The sequence below is a fragment of the Ambystoma mexicanum genome, chromosome 4p, assembly GCF_040938575.1.
Source record: "Ambystoma mexicanum isolate Mex_15411 chromosome 4p, UKY_AmexF1_1, whole genome shotgun sequence".
Lineage (NCBI taxonomy): Eukaryota > Metazoa > Chordata > Amphibia > Caudata > Ambystomatidae > Ambystoma > Ambystoma mexicanum.
The window spans coordinates 1,169,341,444-1,169,353,683 of NC_090927.1; positions in this window are offsets into that span (position 1 = coordinate 1,169,341,444).

Consider the following 12,240-nt stretch of genomic DNA (forward strand, 5'->3'; position numbering starts at 1 on the left):
AAAGTAAGTACTCCTATACCAATGCACACACTTGCTAAACGGCATTCATACGGCACACCTACAAATGAACCTGAATATCCCCTTACCAACAATGCTCATGCTCCAAAACCCGCATTCATATACAAAGCCATTCAATAACACACACAGACTAAGGGCCTCATTCCGAGTTTGGAGGTAGCCATGGCGCTATTTGCGCCATGGCCTCCTCCAAAACCGGGTCCAGCACCGGTCTGGTTGGTTGGGGAGTTACCGGGACATTCGGACCTGTGCGGACCCGGTAAGTCCCCATTCAACCAACCATTCCCCATTCCCATTTGAGCCCCCACAGGGCTCAATGGGAATGGGGAAGGCGCTAATAACGGGCCCGTAATTAGCACCCTGGTCCGTTAGCGGGACCCGTAAAGGACGTGTGGTCAGACCACACGTTCTTCGCGGTTCCCGCTAAGGGACCTCAGAATTGGGCGGTAAGGGTTTACTGGCACCGGTCTCCTTACCGGTGCCCGGTAACCCTTACCGCCCAACTCAGAATGACCCCCTAAATCTTCCTGCCAACACATCCCCCTACCTTTTCATGTAATGTATTCTGCAAATGCAGTCAGTATGCGATTAACAAACATATTTTCTTACTTTCTTCTTTCGCAGTTGCAGTAAACACCTCTGTCCTGAAAGCCAGTGGCATGTCAACCTGAAAATGCAACCCTGAGGAAGCCTACTATTGACAGCAAACAAAGTAAGTGCAATGTTATCATGGAGGTGCACCTCTGATAAAACAGTGCAGTGTTCTTGTATATTAAGGTAGACAATTGCATCAATCCACTGGCATTTGCTTCATGCTTACTCATCGCACATCAGTAGGTGCTCACTTTGTTTTTACATGTCACCAGCATTATATTAACTCCCAAATAGCAATATAGCGTTCCCACCGTACACTAACGCACCATTACACAATCACACACCTCTATCTGTATTTCTACCCTCATATTCATCCATTCGGTCATAGATGCACACATATACATCACGAAATGGGCAGACCTACACTTTCCTTTTTTCTCCAACAGCTGCTACAGAATGCCTAGCAAAAAGGAACTCCATAGAAAACAATTCAGAAATAGTCTAGCTCTACCTAAAAGCATAGAAAGTAGCCATCCACCCCTAGCAGATTTTGTACAGAAAGTTGAAAGCAAACAGCTAATATAGTCACTAAGGAAACGAAAGCACCTACCAGTAAGGAGAATGTAATGCCTCTGTCAAAATGTAGAAATTAAAACAAAGGTAGTGAAAGGTACTGAAAAGGCTGCAACTGTCACTACTGGTAATAGAGTATGTACAAATGCTAATGTCACCACAAGGAAGCATTCCAAAAAAGTAATTTTACAAAATAAATTCCACCACAGAGTCCTTCAGAACCTTATAAGTAGACGGGAGAAATCACGCTCAACCCTTAAACCTTACCACAGAAAAGTAATCCCGGAAGCTTTTGTAGACAGTGCAATGCCCTTGAAACAAAAAATCTTTCTATTAAATTTAATGAGAATTAAACCACTAACAAAATTAATCTATAAACTACCACCACTGCTTCAAAACAAATACAATATCAGCCTGGATACCTTTGCCAACATGAGTACAGGTGAGTGGAGGCACACCAACACACAGAGGCATACTGCAATGAAGAATCATACAAACAAGAGCAAAGAAACCAAATTACAATACATACAACTGTAAAAGGGTATAAATATGTAGACAATAGCATAGTGGAAGAATAAACACTGGTTTCAGAAATATCCCCATCAAACTTAAATGCCACTGTCCATGGTATCGAACCAATGTGGCACATCTACAAATGGCCTTGCACATTAATTTGTAATGGTCGCCACGACTCTTATCAAGTCGTTGCAGCAGTTTCTCAAGGACCATGTGAAAGGCAAAGCAAAAAGTAAAATACTACAAACTGTGAACTCCTGTCCAGTGCACAAATGCACAGGACTATGAGGACATTTGTTAGCCTCCATTTCTGGACCTGCTTTAAAAAGCAACTTCCACCATGTCAAAATGTTAGCAACACACCATTGTAGTGCAAGTCATTTCGTTTACAAAGTGTAGGAAGCAAAAAGTACTCAGACACAAAACTGCCTGGTCCATTCAAATTTTCCAATAGGAGTGGTGTAAAGTACTATGCAAATGTAGCAAGCAATGGTGTGTTGCAATTTGCAGCAATTGTTGAACAATTTATTGAAACGGCTCAGACCAGTTGTGTTTAGAAAAAATAGGCCTGCACAGAAATACTGCCCACAATCCTGGAAACAGTTGCAGTGTCTCAGGAATAAAGCAGGAATTGGACTACTGTGCTTGAATGGTAAATGCACATTAAACAGACAAGCAGATTCACAGGAAGTTGTAATGTACTTACTACAAGTATTGGAAAGCAAAAAATACCCATAAATGAAATCTTTCAGATTTCCTACATGTGGAAATGTACATGCGCGCTCTATAGTCATGTCATTCAGGAAGAAGACCCTAATGAACGCTTTCTCTATGTATCGATACCTAACTGTGATTCCATTCCATTTCAGCAAGTGGTACAAAATGCAAACGATAGCATATTGTGTAGGCCTTGCAATTCCGATATTCATTCCACCTTACGTATACAATCCCATAGGCAATGCATAATAGGAATGCTTTCAACATACAATGAAGATGGAAAAAAAGTAACTGCAAGCTTACTACCTTCACACACAGACAGGTATGACTTGCCAAAAAATCCTTCACACCAATAGCCATTATCTACCACACAGGCGACACAGCCAGGTCAGGTCACTATAATGCATTCATAAGAAAGCACGTACAATCTTTGAAGAAGTTATAAAGGAATGTGTTTCCTTTCATGAAGGACAGGCCCAAAAACCTCCTTCCTCAAAGGCACTGAAGTGTGTAAGATGGCCCTGCCACCCACGTATGCACAACAATTGCACACACTGCACACACAGTCTACCAACATACACCACTGATTCGTAAGACACTGCACATATACACAGTAGATAGGGGCCATAAATGTACATTTATATATTGTGTCAGCTGTACATTCATTGCATGATGTATAAGGTACCAGCATGTCTCCATGTACGTAAAAGTAAGTTCTAAGTAACTGGTGTACTTAGCATCGGAAATGCGCGATGAAATGGTAACACGTTGCCGCCTGATTTTGTTTTTGTAGCCGCATGGTGGGCAGAAATGGAAACCTACCATACCTCTCTATTAACAGGGAAAAAAACTCATTGTAAAATAGGCTTGAGTGGAACGCATGAATTGCTTCAAATGTAGAGGTTCTATGCAATTTAAAAAGAAAATAAAAAGTAACTTTGTGTCGTCGGTGCGCACATTTTCCATAAAGGTAGTCTGCAAGAGTTTAGTACGCCATATAGTGCGACTTCCTGGAGACACAGTGTAACCATGGAATTTGGAGAAATTACATAAGTACAACTGTACATAACATTTGAGTAGGGATTAAAATGTAGTAGGATGCAGCTCTGTGTTCATAACTATTAACATACCGTGCTGTACACTTTGTCCATTTGCATTGCAGTGGGTTTTTTAAGAGTAGTCATGCACGCTGCATTACAATACCATTCTGCAGCATACAGCCTAAATAAGCACTATGATTGGTGTTCGTTTTGTTCACATGGTTCTCCAGACCATTCAAACCTATGTATGGAGTACAACAGTGAAAGTTAACACAACTCCTGCACTGAAACAGTACACCGTTTGTTCAAGCGTGTGGTAAAAGGTTTGTGGTATGGTCCTTAAAATGACCTTTCAAGCACTTAACAATCACGTGCCTTCATTGTATTAAAAATAATAACGGTCAGAGGTGTATATAGCATTGGGCTGGCACACAGATTTAGACAGCTAATATTTTACTGTTGAATGGTTTGGAAAAACACCTCCTGCATTGTCCTGCAGTTGGAGCGGTCCTGTAGGAGAATCTTTTTGTTTTGTATGTTTATTTGGGCACACACAAAGAGAATGAGTTGTAGGTCTGATGACACTCGCTGCCAGTGACATCTGTTGTGAAAAGCAAACACATGAAAGAAGGGTCTGTTGGCAACATTTGAAAGATGAAGGGCATGTGTGTAGCCGTGGAAGAAGAGTGCCACGTACAAAACAGACAGCAAGTCTGTGGGTGAACCTTTGACTGTACTCATTTACAAACAGTACCTCGCCCTAATGTGCATGAACCGGCCATCTAGGACCCTCTGTGACACCCTTCCCTCAGAGCCCTTGTCTTTTACGCTGCCACTGAAAATGCCTACTGAAATGTATTCTTATTATTCTGCATTCACAGATACCTGATACCTTACTGGCCGTGTCACCCCTTCCATTTGCCAACAAACAGATTGTGGAACAATCATTTCAGGAGTACCATAAGCGGTGTGTAGATGCTCATTGTTATCTGGAGGATCGATGCTGGATGGGGGGGGAGAATAACAGCATACGTATGTAGCTGAAGAGATTTGTGTAACCAATTATGTAGTGCGAGGGTAGGTCATTGTGAATTGCTCCTTTTGTTACAATGGGATATGTTTGTTTCCAAAGCATTTCTATAAAGAACACATCTCATAAATGGGTGTATGAAGTACACCCTCAACTTTATCTGGGTGGCTGTGTACATTGTCCATATTTTAAATGTGTGATGCAGTGCAATGCCTTTCATGGCTCAATATCTTACTGCAATTCCTAAAGAAAGGGTCTTATCAGGGGCAAACTGTAGCAAATGGAAATTGTGGCATATCGCTCCCTAATGTGCAACAAGTGCAATAACCTACACCATATGATAGTGTACGCATGTCAGCTCACTTCTGGTGCTCTACCAAATCTAAAATGTCCTCCACAACCATTCTTTTAAGGTGACCACCATCAGAGAGATGCAGATTTAAAACTGTGTACGATGCAGCAATGTATGTTTGTAACAACTTATCCTAAAGAGGAAGTGTAAAAAGAAATGACCCCATAAACATATTTGTGGCATCCATATAGCAGTATCACAGTGTTCGCATGCATGGCTGCATTACGTTGCAATGGGGATGGCCAAGGCCTAGGCTCTTGGGTGCATGGCCTACGGCCTACAGCCTTTGGCCATGCACCCAAGAGCCTAGGCCTTGGCCACACCCACCGCAACGTAATGCAGCCATGTCTGCAAACATGTGACCAGGTACCAGAACCCACAAACGTAATACAGCCACCGGCACTCCTACCTAACCCCCGCACCATGATACAGCCATGCATGCAAACATGTAGGCAGTTAGAAGAATCCACAAACATAACACAGCCTCCGGCACCTCTATCCACGTCCATTCACATGGTATTTACTACTGCCAAACAAACCACAAAATCTTCAGAACATTGCCCCTGCTCCCGGCACTCTATTAAGTACACAGAACCAATACATCATAGTACAGTACAGTACTCAGTAATCTGCGCAATGGCCACAACCCAACCACATAAAATATCCACTGGAACCCTATGCACTTCTATACACACAGTATTCCAACACTTCACCCAGTGGACACACTGCAGGACCGTTGACTCCATCATGTCCAGCCATCCACCCAAAACTGTAGGATGTGCTAACAATCACCACACCCATGCAACCAACAATGTGTACAATGCTGACAAACCACACACACAAGGCAACAATGTAAACCCTACTTGCAACCAGTGGACATACATTTTGGTGCAAGGCCTTCAGCCATGCATCCAAGGTGCTAGGGGCTTACCACACACAACACAGCATAGTACACCCTATGTGAAAATGTTCATGTCATGTGAAATCCATTCCCCATCTGCAATTAAGCCTGCCAGCACTCACCACAGAAAGAGGTCGCCTCAGGACCTATCATGGCATAATGAAGGCTGCTTGCAGTCACCACACAAGGTAGTTGCCTGAGGAGGTACCCTCGAATTGGCGCAGTACGCACGGATACACTCCCTCACCCTTTCCATCGCCTCTTCCCACCACCAGATGCCGGAAAGCATGTTTTCCAGCCCCTTTCAGCGCTGCACTATGCTTGGATACAACATGGCGGTGTTACCCAAAATTATGATGCACATCACGCTTCCCTCCAGCCAACCACAAGGCGCATCCAATCTCTGCCGACATCACACCACACTCCAAGCCAATCAGACTTTTAACTCTGTATATAACTTTGTGCAAGTTTCATTGGAAACCATTGACAAAAACAATTAAACAAAAACACAAAAATTAGCGTCCAATTTGTAGATTACACAATCTGGATTGTCTACTTGTTTAGTGACTGGCCGGTGAATGCTCACTAATGTCTTTAATCATGGTTGTTCACTTGGTGGGTTGTATTATACAGAAGTCGAGACCACTTAGTTCAGTTGTACTCTGGAGGTTAAAGTAGGCCGCTTGCAACCTGCTCTTTGTTTGTGTCAGGCTCTTGTGGCTGCCAGGAGCGCCTCAAGGAAACACAGGCATTTGCAGCACCTTTTCGTAATGCATGGCGTCTCTTCCTGCCATCTCTCTCCTATTAGTAATATTGTGCTACTTAACTCCAAGGTTGGCAGCCTAATCTGGGAATTTGTGGAAGATAGCCCATCTACAGCCAATATGTTTTGGCCCTGGATTCTGTATAGGGCAGAAGAGTGTTGTATTTCACATAAATCATTATACCAAATTCAACCGCCTCTTTGACGTCATAACAAGGCAGCTGTTCAACATGAGCTCAACAGCTAAACTGTTTGTAAACAGTTGCAATAGAAGGAAAATACGATTCCTGGATGGCATTCCCTTTGTACACAGGCCTACATTTGATGCAGGTGCATGGTGTGTGCATGCATACGTTGCATGTGTGTTACATTGCAAAAATATCTCTGGCTCCGGCAGCACTGTGGGCGAATAAATACTTGCATTGCCAGAAGTGATGACTGCAGAGTGGAACTAGGCAGGCCAAGAGCAGTGTAAAGGGTGTCTAGATGTTCCCCATATCACTGCTGAAGAGTGCTTCAGTAAGAGGTACTGGTGCAATAGTCCTTGTTGTTCTCAACAACTGGGGAACAGCTAGGTAGCCATACAAGGGCACAATTGTAGCCTGACACCAAACTGAGAAATTTAGATTTTTTACTAAATTGCAAATATTTTGTGAAATAGCTGTGGAAGCATAAAGAGATGTTACTGAACAAGGCAGATGCGCTTCTGCTTCTGCTCCATCTAATCTCTCCAAACGCACACACTGGAGGACACATACATTGCTTCTGCGATAAACCTGCTGGGTGCAATTCTATGTGAGGGACAGGACAATTTATATTGTGAAAGACAGTGGTGGCTGGATGTGAGATGTAGCCATCTATGTAGTTCTTAAATAGACACAAATAATCATTTTATTTGCATAGTCATCATAGTGTAGATCATTAACATGGTGACATAAACAAGAAATGCAAGTTTTTAAGATGTGGCTGAACGATGAAGAAAAATACAGACCCATAACATAATAGTCGCCGTGAGTATCCCAACCACTTGTATTGAGTAAAGATCCATGACATAATAGTCGCTGTGAGTATCCCAACCACTTGTATTGAGTAAAGATCCATAACATAATAGTCGCCGTGAGTATCCCAACCACTTGTATTGAGTAAAGGTCCTCTGGACGTAGTGATGTCAACACGCATACGTCGTAGGAGGAAGTATGGTAGAAATACGACATGCAAACAGAGTAGCAAGATCGGTGGTCACTGTACATAGCGATGAGCTAGGAGTGCAAGAGCTCTTCCCCAAGTAAGTACAGCCTAAAAGAGATAGGTATCAGTGTCGGGTGTGAGTACTAGGGATATAATTGCATGTTGTAGTGGAAAGCAGAGGTCCTCTCGATAACGGATGCAAGAGGAAAGTGGGAAAAGAAAAGTCGCTTTGCACTTGGGCTTACAAAGTACACAAGTAAGTCCCTTTGTCTTAGTTGATTAGTGAGCAGACTAGCTAAGCCTCCAAGCGGGCGTCGAAAGAGAGTGAACGTCTAAAACAAATATAATCTCCCTTGCAGCACATATGCAGACAAGACATTGCCTCTGAATAGAGAAGAGAATGTTGGTGAAGGAAATCCACATAAATGTTATGCATTGAATACTGAACAGGAATTGATCATGGGTATGTTGTTTGTCTGTTTGATGCAGATGGACACAGAGAACATGATATGTGGAAACCAAGCGTGACACATTACGGTTTCAGGCACATGATGAAACGGAGGAGGAAATATTACAGAGTTGTGTAAGACATAATGTGCCAGTGCGTAAAGAGACAGTGGCCTTACTGTGAACAGAATTGAGCATTGTCAATATCACACATATGCAATGAGGCATAGCTAGTAAGATTGCAGTGTGATAAGTGATCAAAAAATCTGTATGTGCTACAAGAATAAATAGAGGTCCTGGTAAAGTAATGACATTAACCCCTGTGGAAGTTCCTATGGTTGACTCCTCAACAAACGTAACGAAATGTGTTGGGTTGTCTGCGCAAGACTTGAATTCAGGAATTGATGCACTTTAAAGCACTTTTGCACTTTAGTTAATAACTAACTATGGCAGAGGTTTAGGAGGCTTTTCAATGAAATGGTATGCAAATAAAATTAGTATTAATGTGCAAATTGCAGGAAACTAGAGTGGGTTTTTAGTGTATTGTATAGGGCAAAGCCAGGGCCAGCCCATCCTTGTGATTGTTACCCTGGGGTCGCTGTGAGTAATCACTCTTCTTAAATAGATTGCCATACTAATGATCGTCAACTCACATAACTTTCAATTTTAAAAATGCAAACAATATACACATCACATGCCAGAGGGAGATGTAAATCTCATTTGCACCCAGCGCTGGTTAGCCGGGCAATCGGCTCCCGTCGCACCTCCTCTTTCTCCCTCCCAAGGCACACTGGACCTGTCTCCCTGTCCCCCCCACTGCCACGTACTTTTTCCACTTGTCAGCTCAGTCTTCTACACTTGCTCTGCCACCATAGACAGAGATAAGGGACTCCCTCCTAAGTCCCTTTCCTCTCTAGGGCGGCCATGCTGGATTGGGGAAAGCTTACCTTCCAGGAAGGGGCACACAAACACATGCACCTCTTCATCAAAGAGAATCTCTTTCCATTTAAACAAATCTTGATGCTATCAGCACAAAGCTGGGCTGCTGCTAATTACATTCACACCTGCTTTCGCCGGCAGTCATGGGTATTAATGGTATGATATACAGTGGGTAGATTCCCTCTTTTTTGTTACCAGCGGCCTGTCACGCGTAGGTAGGTGAGGAAAACTTAAGGACATTACTCAACAGTAAGCGTGGTTAGAACACGTTAAAAACATTTTATTCAGAAATCAGATACATCACTGCAATGTCAATAAAACCCATATGGCCTTCATAGACTAGAAGAACGGTGTTACACCAAAACCGCCATTTCAAATGGCAAAACTAAGATCCTTATACAATAACAAATAGGGCGTAATACATATATTAGTGTGATGTTAGTAGCAGTGTGAATGGCAATTCACTGTAAGTGTCAACACATTAAGTATTTGGGGCTGGGCAGGGGGTACTGTGTCTTGCATCAGTGCATTAGGTAGTATGACCATCCAAGCCGTCATTAGGACACACTGGCTCAAGGTGATGTATTGGAATATATGGTTTGCCCGTTGTGGAGATCATCCCCGGACAAATGCTACAGGCACAAATAATGAAGATTTAAAACTTGCCCACATAAAGGTCATGTATACATTGACCCACCTTCAATCTCTTCTGCGTGAATTGGGCTACTCATTGATCAACACTTAGGTGAACCTCTGTCTGTTGTATGGATAATTGCAAGAAAACATAAAAAGGGGGAAACAATTTGTCCTCATTTTAGCTTTCCAATCTTCTATCTTATGACTCAATCAATACGCCATACTAGCCTGTTTGGAGTTACCTTTTTAGTGAGGGATCTCTCTTTCAATGTTCATTTTTCAATGGGTTGATCGTTCTTTTCTAAACCATTAGCACGCAACAAGGAACCTTCTTCTAATGTTGGTGTGTCTTGTGAGCAACCTGTTAAGAGATGCACAGAGAAATGTTAACACGTGTTGTTTGTTTTTTCAAATTTGCTGTCTTGATCCCGAAATGTCTGAGATAAAAAACCGTAGCATTTATGTGGTACTAGTCAGTTGTTAATAACCCCACGGCCACTCGTGTGAGTGGAGACAGAGCATAGCTCATTGCCCGTATCAGTTTACCCAAGCTGCAATTCACGTAGGATGTACAAACTTCCCGGATCCCAGAAAGGGTGATGTTGCGTCTACTCACATATTATCAAACAGGGTCTCTGTGACTATACACATACCTGCTTAGGTATCGTCCAGGCTCCTTAGTATTCCGAAGGACTGCAAACAAACACGGAAAAACCTGGCAGCATAGTATATGTTTCTATGCATGCGAGTACGTCAATAGCATCACAGCGCCTTCTTGAATCGGGATTTGTTTTGTAACCACCAATATCTCTGAATGTTGACCCAATATTATGCAGCCCAGAAGGTCGGCTCAGTTATTTGAAGGGCTGTAAAAGTCCCAACATACATGTCTCTCAACCATGTGGACAATAAACATAGTACCGGAGATGGTGGCCTGGTTATTCTAAGTGGTGCCCCTGAGATGAGTACATTGTACTGGGTGCACACTGGGGTTATTTCACGAAAGAAACATACTGTAAAAATTGTATTAAAAAAAATGTCTTTTGGAAAAACTCTCACTTGCTGAAACAACACTGCAAATCGGTCATGCCTTAGATCACACAACGGAGTCACCAACAACTGTACACAGCCACTTCTTAATGCAAGAACAAATTCCACTCAATGGAACTATTTAGGCCCTTATTAACTGAATCTAGTCTAAAGATCCATTTTTGCTCCATTTGCCTGAGCAACAGGTCTCTCTCTCTGCCGTGGGTCGTACATTTCATTGTCTGGATAGTGAACCATGCAATGTCTATATGTACATGTAATTTTACCTGAAAATGGGCCACCATGGGTATAAATGGTACACAGTCCTCACGAGGCCCTTGCTTTGCTTGGGTCTAGTTCTGCTCAGGCTGGAGCGATGTTAATGCCTATGATCCCCCACAAACACGCCTGTGAATGTCACATAAATGCATAAAATCACGCAGATTTACTTATCACTTACCAAGTCCTTAAATGGACCCTCTCTTGTTGACTTTTTGTTTTTATTGCTGCACAGTCTTACAGTTCCTGATGGCTGTTATTTTAGAGGTGAATTGTTGACTTAATTGGTAAGTGCCAGGTTTTGGGGCTCGACAAGTCTCGTGCTAACTATTATGTTTATGTAATGGTCTCATGTATCCTCAAGTATTACATAACCTGTTATATAATTCTCATGTGTTTCATGACTTATTTGTACTGCACTGCATGACTTTGCCATTATATGTCTGTTACTATAGCATCATTTGCTTGTGGCATACTTGCATACATTAGGCATTCGTCCAATGGGGATCGAATAGTTGAGTTTGAGCAGATGTTCAATTATGCCAGTTCATCAGCTTCACATCTCCCACTGCTCACATTATTGAATTCACACATTATTAAACCACCACACAAGAGCCATGGATGCATGGCTCTTGTGTGGTGGTTTCTACTTCCTTCTTCCCTCTTCCCTTTCTCACATTGTGGTTGCCCACATTCACCTTCTTTACACAGCCAATGCTTGGCTCTGTCATTTCTGACAGTTTGGTTGGCATGCCTAGAATATATACCCCCGATTTGCAATGTGCGCCTAATAAATGCTGCCAGATAATTCTGGCATCCACACATCAAGTATTTCAAGAGCACTTATTGGGGCCATTGCAGAGCCGTGCTTACTCTAATTATTGCAATTCTTCAATGGTACAAGGAAACACTGTCAATGGAAGGGACCTGTTACCACAGGTTTTCTTTTTTCCCTCTTTGTGGGTCAGCATTCCATCTGATTGACTTCCTACCATTATACATGTGCCCTTACTTACACAATCATATTCCCTATACCACAGTTCAACCATATCTCCCCAGTTTCATTCTATGTGTCCCTACCCTATTCCTTCTTCTCCATTTCCCAACTTCTTACTCTGTTTACCTTTCTTTTTCCTTCTTTGACTGCAGCCTCATTGCCCTGGCGTGCAGCACAATATCCCTTTCTACGAGAAGGAACCGGCGCTGCAAAACCACTAT